This window comes from Arvicola amphibius, chromosome 12 (assembly GCF_903992535.2).
Source record: "Arvicola amphibius chromosome 12, mArvAmp1.2, whole genome shotgun sequence".
Classification (NCBI taxonomy): domain Eukaryota; kingdom Metazoa; phylum Chordata; class Mammalia; order Rodentia; family Cricetidae; genus Arvicola; species Arvicola amphibius.
In genome coordinates, this window is record NC_052058.2 from 115,460,882 (window position 1) to 115,468,849 (window position 7,968).

General features: G+C 48.7%; 1 pseudogene; it reads left to right on the plus strand.

The window, feature by feature from the left end:
• Nucleotides 1-920: 920 nt before the first annotated feature.
• LOC119802622 lies at nt 921-7,286 on the plus strand (annotated as a pseudogene).
• The last annotated feature ends 682 nt before the right edge of the window (nt 7,287-7,968 follow it).

Below are 7,968 nucleotides of genomic sequence, written 5' to 3' on the forward strand. Positions count from 1 at the left end.
CCTGCCCCTGCCTTTGTTCTCTGTTTTGGAAATTTGTTGCCTCCCTCAGCTTCCTTATGAGTCCAAGCAATATGGCATCCTGTTGCTGGTTGTTTTTGCTCTACTCTTTGGGAGCCCACTGCCCAGCTCCCAAATAAACACATGTAAACTTATTACTTATGATTGTCTGGCCTTAACTTTGCTTATATTCTTAACTAATTATCCCATCTATCCTTTGCTTCTGGGGTTCTTTCTCTATTCTATATATCTTTCTTTACTTCTTACTCTGTGGCTGACTGTGTAGCTGGGTGACTGACTGGGCCTTTGCATCCTCCTCTTTCTTTTCTTGTTCCTTCTTAAACTTTCTCCTATTTATCCTGTCTGCCTGCAAGCCCTGCCTATTTCCTTCTCTTGCCCTGCTTATGGTCATTTAGCTCTTTATTAGACCAAACAGAGTAACACAGCTTCACCAAGTTAAGCAAATATAACATAAAAGGGTGAAACACATCTTTGCATCATAAAACAATTGTTCCACAACATATAAAAATGTAAGACATCTTCAACTGATATTCCACAACAGCATCCTCCACCCAGCCAAGAGGAAGGAAGGAACTCAGTGGAGGGGAAGCATGACCTGAAGGGTACCTGCCTTCACTGGGCACTATACAGGCTAACTCAGGTTTGGTGTACTGGTGGAATGACCTAGCCTAGTTGCCTCCCAGGATCTACATCCTCCTGGGCTCTGCTTCCTGGGTACCTACATATGTGAGCCTGCCTCAGATGGAGAGAAGGGACTGTGAGTGGGACAGCTGTAGATGGACAGTTTAGACAGAGCAAAGGAGTCTCAATACAGATGAGGGATGAGGCTTGAGGGTGTGTTGGTAGGGGAGCTTTGCAAGGCTGTACTGATTATGCTGTCATGAGCACTTCTGCCATCAGGGGCCCCTTACTGCACTTGGCCAGACCGTATGGATATGAAACTGCTGGCTGTGCCAGCCACCAGCACTGTGTGCTTCCACTGTGCAGCTGCTGGCAACCCCACCCCCTCCATCTCCTGGCTGAAGAATGGCAAGGAATTCTGAGGGGAGCATTGCATGGGGGGGGCATCAAGGTAACTCTGAGAAAGGGCCTGGATACAGAGGGTATAACCCATATCATTTGTCGTAGACCAGCCTCGACAAAAATACCTCTTCCCAGGGTAGGGGCATGAGATCATAGAAATAGAAGTGAAATGAAAAGTAATAAAACTGAAACCATAGAAAAGTACCAGGAGGGCATTCCAGTGGATAGTGAAATTTTCCCTGTTTAGTTTTCCATATACGTTTATATCCAAATACAAAAGAAGTCAACAAAAGAAATCTTTAACTTGATACAAACTACAGGTAAAACAGTTAATTACTTTAACACTTTGAGGTGTCAAGTCATTAGCATTTTCTTGTTTAAGTAGCGAAGCCACTCTAGACCAAGTATCCTGAAAGCAGTCACTTCCTAGGTAACCTTATATTATAAAAGAAAAAGCAGAAGTATGTTTGCATAGCCTAACTATCTGTCAAGATGAAAACAGGCTCACAGTTTTGGGCATCCACAGTCACTCACCTACTAACTTTACCTGCAGCTTAGGCACCGGCATTGGAGCCTGGTCATGGAGAGTGTGGTGCCTTCTGATAGTGGCTACTACACCTGCATGGTTCAGAACAAGTTTGGTAGCATCCAGCAGACTTACACACTGGATGTACTGGGTAAGAGCCAGGCTGGGTGACTAAAGCAGGTCAGCCTCGGGCCTTTGGACCCACTGCACTTGACCTGTCTGTGTCTTACAGAGCGCTTCCCACATCAGCCCATTTTGCATGCTGTGCTGCCAGAAAACCAGACAGCCACTCTAGGAAGTGATGTAGAGTTCCACTGCAAGGTCTACAGTGATGCCCAACCACACATCCAGTGGCTTAAGCATGTTGAGGTGAATGGCAGCAAGACAGGCCCGGATGGCAAGCCCTATGTCACCTTACTCAAGGTGGGCTCTGTTGTTGGCAGCTGGTAAGGTGGATGGGTTAGCTGGAAGTGTCTTGGCCCTGGTCCTTCAGTTCCTCTTTGGCTGAGGAATACCTTGGGACTGACACCCACATGTTGGAGTTCCTGGGAAGGGGCACCTGAGTATCAGAACTTATCACCTGTTCTGAACTCCAGGCAGGCTCTGTGTTACTTGTGCCCTCCCGTAGGACTTGTTTCCCTGTTTTCTCTGAGGCCTGGGCCTATAGAAGGCTTCTCTTGGGTGATAGTTGTGGTGGCTCAGAAAAGGAGGATGTCTGCTGAACTAGTACCCTCTGACATCAGAGTACCGGCTGTCCACTGTAGCACTAGCTCCACCCTGCCATGACAGACTCTTCCTGCCTCCTTTTGCTTCTAGCTTTGCTTCATAGCCCAGGTGGAGCCACTTGAGAGAGAGTTTGGACTTTGCAACACAGAAAAATATCCTTTGAGAGAATTGGAGGTCTGGTGGGAGAGAGGAACAGGTATTGGCAGGAGTTGGTATCCTGGCTATTGAGAGAGACCACTAAAGCCATGTCCAGTGTACCTCCCACTGTGGGTGTGTGGTTTCGTGAGAACAGGCTGATGTGATATGACCCTTGGGATGAAGATTTGTAGAGTATGGGTTCCCTCTCTCTCTCCCTCCCTCCCTCCCTCCCTCCCTCCCTCCCTCCCTCCCTCCCTCCCTCCCTCTCTCTCTCTCTCTCTCTCTCTCTCTCTCTCTCTCTGTATGTTTCACTCTTTGTGTCTGTGTTTCTGTGTGTGTGTTTCTCTCTCTTTGTGTATGTGTTTCTCTCTCTCATTCTCTCTCTCTCTCTCTCTCTCTCTCTCTCTCTCTCTCTCTCTGTGTGTGTGTGTGTGTGTGTGTGTGTGTGTGTGTAGGGAGAGTGGACCTGAAGCAGGCCAGTCTGTGAAACCACGCCTACCACTGCCATTATGTGCCTTGCTTCAGGCATCCTTCCAGGAGCTTCCTCCCCCAACTCATTCTTTGACATCTCCCTTGTCCTGTCTTGTCCTCATTTTCTTCTAGAGATTTCCTGGATCAGTGACAATCTGAAGGCAGATGCACACCTTTATCTTTCAGTGTGTCAGAATGGGATGGGGCAGGTACATTTGTTGAGCCATCAATTTCATAAGCATGGCTGAGAAGGCATTTTGGTGGTATGCTCACAGTCCTCCAGTAGGTGATAACTGTTCTATGACAATCTGGCACACAGCTCCAGCTCCAATGCCCCAACTACATACCTTCCCAAATGCCTTGTACCATCTGTTCTCTGCTCGACCCCACCTCTGACTCATGTTCTGTTTCTGATGCCTTAATTATACTGGTAGCCCCCAGCCAGCACTGACTTACTACCTCCTTCAAAGCCTCTCAGGTCTGTGCTGTCCTCTTGCTGCACCACATGCATGATGAGAAGTTTTCAGAACCTTCCAAGGGCTGAACCCTGTGCTGCTTGAGAACATCGACCTTCCACCATTCTCTGGCTGACACTGATTTCCTCTGGCTTTCTGTTCACACATCTGTCTGCCCATCTTTTTTTCTGTACCTCTCCTATTTCTGCACTAACTCTGCATGTTGCTTCTTTGTGGCACCATGCTGCCCAAGTGCCTGATGCTTACTTGGGAAAGGGAACTATCTACCAATAGAGGGACTGGTTTCAGGCTTCATGCCTTGGTTCAGGATGCAGAGGGCACCCATTGCAGTGGTAGGGCTGTAGTTGTCAAGGTGGTAGCAGAGGTGGCATTTCCTATGAAGCCTGCCTGATCATCTCCGTGTGGACTCTGCTGTAGTACCCAAAGGGATTTGCTGGTGCTTGCCTATTGATCTCTGTTCTCTCTTTGTAGACATCAGGCATTAACACAAGCAACAAGGAGCTAGAAGTTCTGTCTTTGCGCAATATCACCTTTGAGGACTCAGGGGAGTACACCTGTCTGGCAGGCAATTATTTCGGAATTTCCTGTCACTCTGCATGGCTGGAGGTGCTGCCAGGCACTTGCTTCTGCTTCTGCTGCTGCTGCTGCTGCTGCTGCTGGTGGTGGTGGTTCTACATCTGTCCTCTTATAGGGCTGGCTCAGAACATAACAAAGCTGCCAGGGACAGGGACAGCAGGGGTGCACTTATTACTTACTGTAGTCCATCCTGTGGTAATCACCCTGGCCTTGTGCTTGGTATGGGAGTGTTACCCTGCCTCATCTTGATCTTGCAAAGGCCTCCCCCACAATCCCCTAGTTGGATTTCCACAGTCTAGCCTTGAGGTTCTGTTGTCTCCTGGGAGCCTTGATGGTGGTGTGGATGCTTCTGGCTCTGCCAGGCTTCTCTCCTGGGTCTGGTCTCTGCTGACTCACAGATATTTTTGACTACCAATGTGAGTTGGGGATGTAGGTCACCAAACTCTGAGTATCCCAGTAGCTTTGCTCCCCAACAGGTACCTAGAGCTTGGGCCAATGGGAAGTCCCACAAGGCTGGATGAGGCCCCAACATTTATGTCTTTGCAGCTGAGGAAGAGCTGGCAAAGAGTAGTGCAGCTGGCAAGTTATCTGCAGGCACCATCAGCTTCTGGGTGGGCTTCTCCATCTTAATCTTGACTGCATCAATTGTGACACTCTGCTACCTGTGTAGAGTCTCAAGAAAGAACCTGGGGTCTCCCAATGTTGACAATAACTTTCACTTTACACCTGAGCAACAGGTAACTGAAATTAGATACCAAGTTTTTATCTCTCTGTTGTACCTTGAACCTCCTAAAGTCCCAGCAGTACCTGAGGCCTGCTTAGTACTCATTTCTCTGCACTCAGATGAGCTGACCCTTCCCTGTTCCTATTTTCCACATGGATCCCACATTACTCTAAACAACTTTGAGTCTTCAGTAACCACTGTTTGAGCATCCCTCTTCTTGGCCCTACATACTGCCTCATATGGACTTGACCTTGCCACTCCTGGGAGTTATACTACCTCAACCCTTTCCCAATGCCCAACATCCATTGTCTGGCACCAACCTATCCCCAATGATCCAAGCAGGTGACCTCCATGAACTCTGATATACCCTTGGTCCGTATCATCCACCCATTTTCAAGAGAACATACTGTAATGGCCAGTATTTCTGAGCTTGAGCTGCCAGCCTACCCAAAGTGGGAAATATCTAGAACTTGGTCAGTGCTGGTGGGGTTTTGTGTATACTTGGAGAGGGTTCTGTGGCTGGGGGCTAGATGGCTACCAGGCAGAAGCCTGTTGAAAGTGGGGTCAAATACTTCTGAGGTGGGGTCCAGGGTGAAACTCGGGTTACTCTGTCTTCATGAGCAAAAGCCCACTGCCAGCTATGGATGCAGTGGCACTGGGCCATGAGGGCTGAGGGTCCTGGGCACATACTCACTGCCTCTGCTTCTTTGGACAGGCTGACACTTGGTAATTCTCTAGAAGGCTGCTTTGGCCAGGTTTTTATGGCAGAGGCTTTGGCTTTAACATAGACAACACTGTCAAGCCTGTCACTGTGGCTGTGAAAATGCTGAAAGGTGAGGAGGGAGAGAAGTAACACAGGGCCTATGGGGGCTGCAGGGCCACCACCTAACATTCCCACTTTCAACACAGATGATGCCAATAGCCAGGACTTGTTGGACCTGGTGTCTGAGATGGAGATGATGAAAGTTATTGGCAAGCACAAGAACATTATCAACCTGCTGGGAGCCTGCACACAGGGTGGTAAGTATAGCAGGTGGGTGGACGATTATTAGATCAGGACCCCTGAGTCACATAACATCTCTGAGGTGCTTGTGCTTCCAGGGCCATTGTATGTGCTGATGGAGTATACAGCCAAAGGCAACCTCAGGGAGTTCCTGTGGGCACAAAGGCCCCTAAGCATGGAATACTATGGTGCCTCCAGGCTGCCAGAAGAACAGCTTACCTGCAAAGATCTAGTGTCGTGTGCCTATCAGGTGGCCCGAGGTATGGAGTACCTGGCTCCTCAGAAGGTGAGCAGAGCTGGGGCACAGGCCAGGTAGGGTCTTTCTGAGTGGAAGAGTGGATGTCAAGCTTGCTTAGGCTAGGGAGGTGTCAGTGTAGCAAGGTTCCTTTCATACCTCCTCAGTGTATTCACAGAGACTTGGCTGCCAGAAACGTGTTGGTGACTGAGGACAATGTGATGAAGATTGCAGATTTTGGCCTTGCCCGTGATGTGAACAGTCTGGAATACTATAAGAAAAGCACAAATGTGAGCCCCATTCCAGGGTGGTTGGGGTGCAGTGCTCCACCATGGGACACCTGACAGCCAACAACTCTCCCTCTGCCTAGGGCCAGCTACCTGTGAAGTGGATGGCACCAGAGTCCCTGTTTGACCGAGTCTACACCCACCAGAGTGATGTGTATGTGTCCTAACATAGGTTGGGGAAAGCAAGACCCATGTCACACCTATAACAGCCTTTAGGGTCCTGGCCCTCCCAGGCTGTATTCTGTCTCCTCATTTGAGCCAATAGCATAGCCCTGCCATGCCTCTCATCCACACACCCCTCCTTGCCCATTGGTAACCTGTCCTGTTGTAGAACTGTTGCAGTAATTGACCAGGAGTAACAGGCCTCTGCCCTCACTCCCATACAGGTGGTCCTTTGGAGTCCTGCTCTGGGAGATCTTTATACTGGGGGGCTCACCATATCCTGGCATCCCAGTGTAAGAGCTTTTAAAGCTATTGAAAGATGGCTACCACATGGACAAGCCTGTCAATTGCACACACGACCTGTGAGCAAAGCATTCCTTACTCACTCCTCTAACAGTCCCTGGGAGTGGCTGGTTTCCTACCAGGGCTCCTGGTAGGAGGCTGGTAGCCTTGGGTGAGGTAGGGATGGACAACAGGCCAAGAAACCACAGCCATATTTGCCACAGGTATGTGATCATGTGGGAATGTTGGCATGCAGTGCCTTCACAGAGGGCCACCTTCAAGCTTCTGGTAGAGGGTTTAGATGGCATCCTCACTATGACATCAACCCACATAAGTACCACTCAACCCTGCCCTCTCTGCCTTCTCTGATTCCTGTGTGGGCTGCTTCTCCAAGTTCCAGTGATGGGGTTGGCCTTCAAGGGCCAGCCTGACCATAGATGGCCGTAAGATCAAGGGGATGCATACTAACATAGTCCCATGACCTTTTCTACCAACAGGTATACCTGGACCTATCAATGCCTTTTGAGAAGAGCATGCCAGGTGATAAGGATACCAGAAACCCCAGTTCCTTAGAGATAACTGTTCACCTACAACCTGCTGCCCCCAGCCCAACCCAAGAATTGGAGGCCTCAGACATGAGGGGCCAAGAATCCCATAGACCAAGCCCCAGTTAATGTTTATGGATATAAAATGTATGGAGTCTTTACAAGTTGTACTTGCTATAAGGTTAACACTTCTTATGTGACACTTCCTCATTTTATAGTATTGACTATTGTTTCAAACCTAGTAAGAAAAAGCAGTGAACTTACTCTTGTTATTTTTTGTAATGTTACTGAGACCTTGACTTTGGTGGCTGTCTCTTGCCTATAAGCTAGCAGTGCCAGGACAGTGTCTCAGGGTAACTTTTCTTGGAGCCCAGCATGTGATTTGTCAGCCCACATTGGCAGATGTAGTTTTGTTAATGCAAACAACTTACTTTCCAAAAAAAAATAGATAACCAGTTCTGATTCCCACGTGCCACTTACCTTCCATTCTGGCATCTCTACAGCTATATCCTCACTCTCGGTGGGGACTGGTTAAGAGATTTGTCTCTGTGGGGGTGAAGATAATAACTGGTGAGGAATCTTAGCTGTTGTCTGGTCCCTAGTGCAAAGTGCTGGGCTCAGGCCCCAAGAGGACTAATTGTCTTACCTTTTCCTTCCCAGTGTGAGGGCAGCTGGGCTTGGACATGCTTGTCTGTGACCCAAACTACCTGGCAGAACCTCAGGGTTACCAGTTTAGAGGTTCTATAGAGAGGATTCAAGAGAGTTGGTGTCCATAG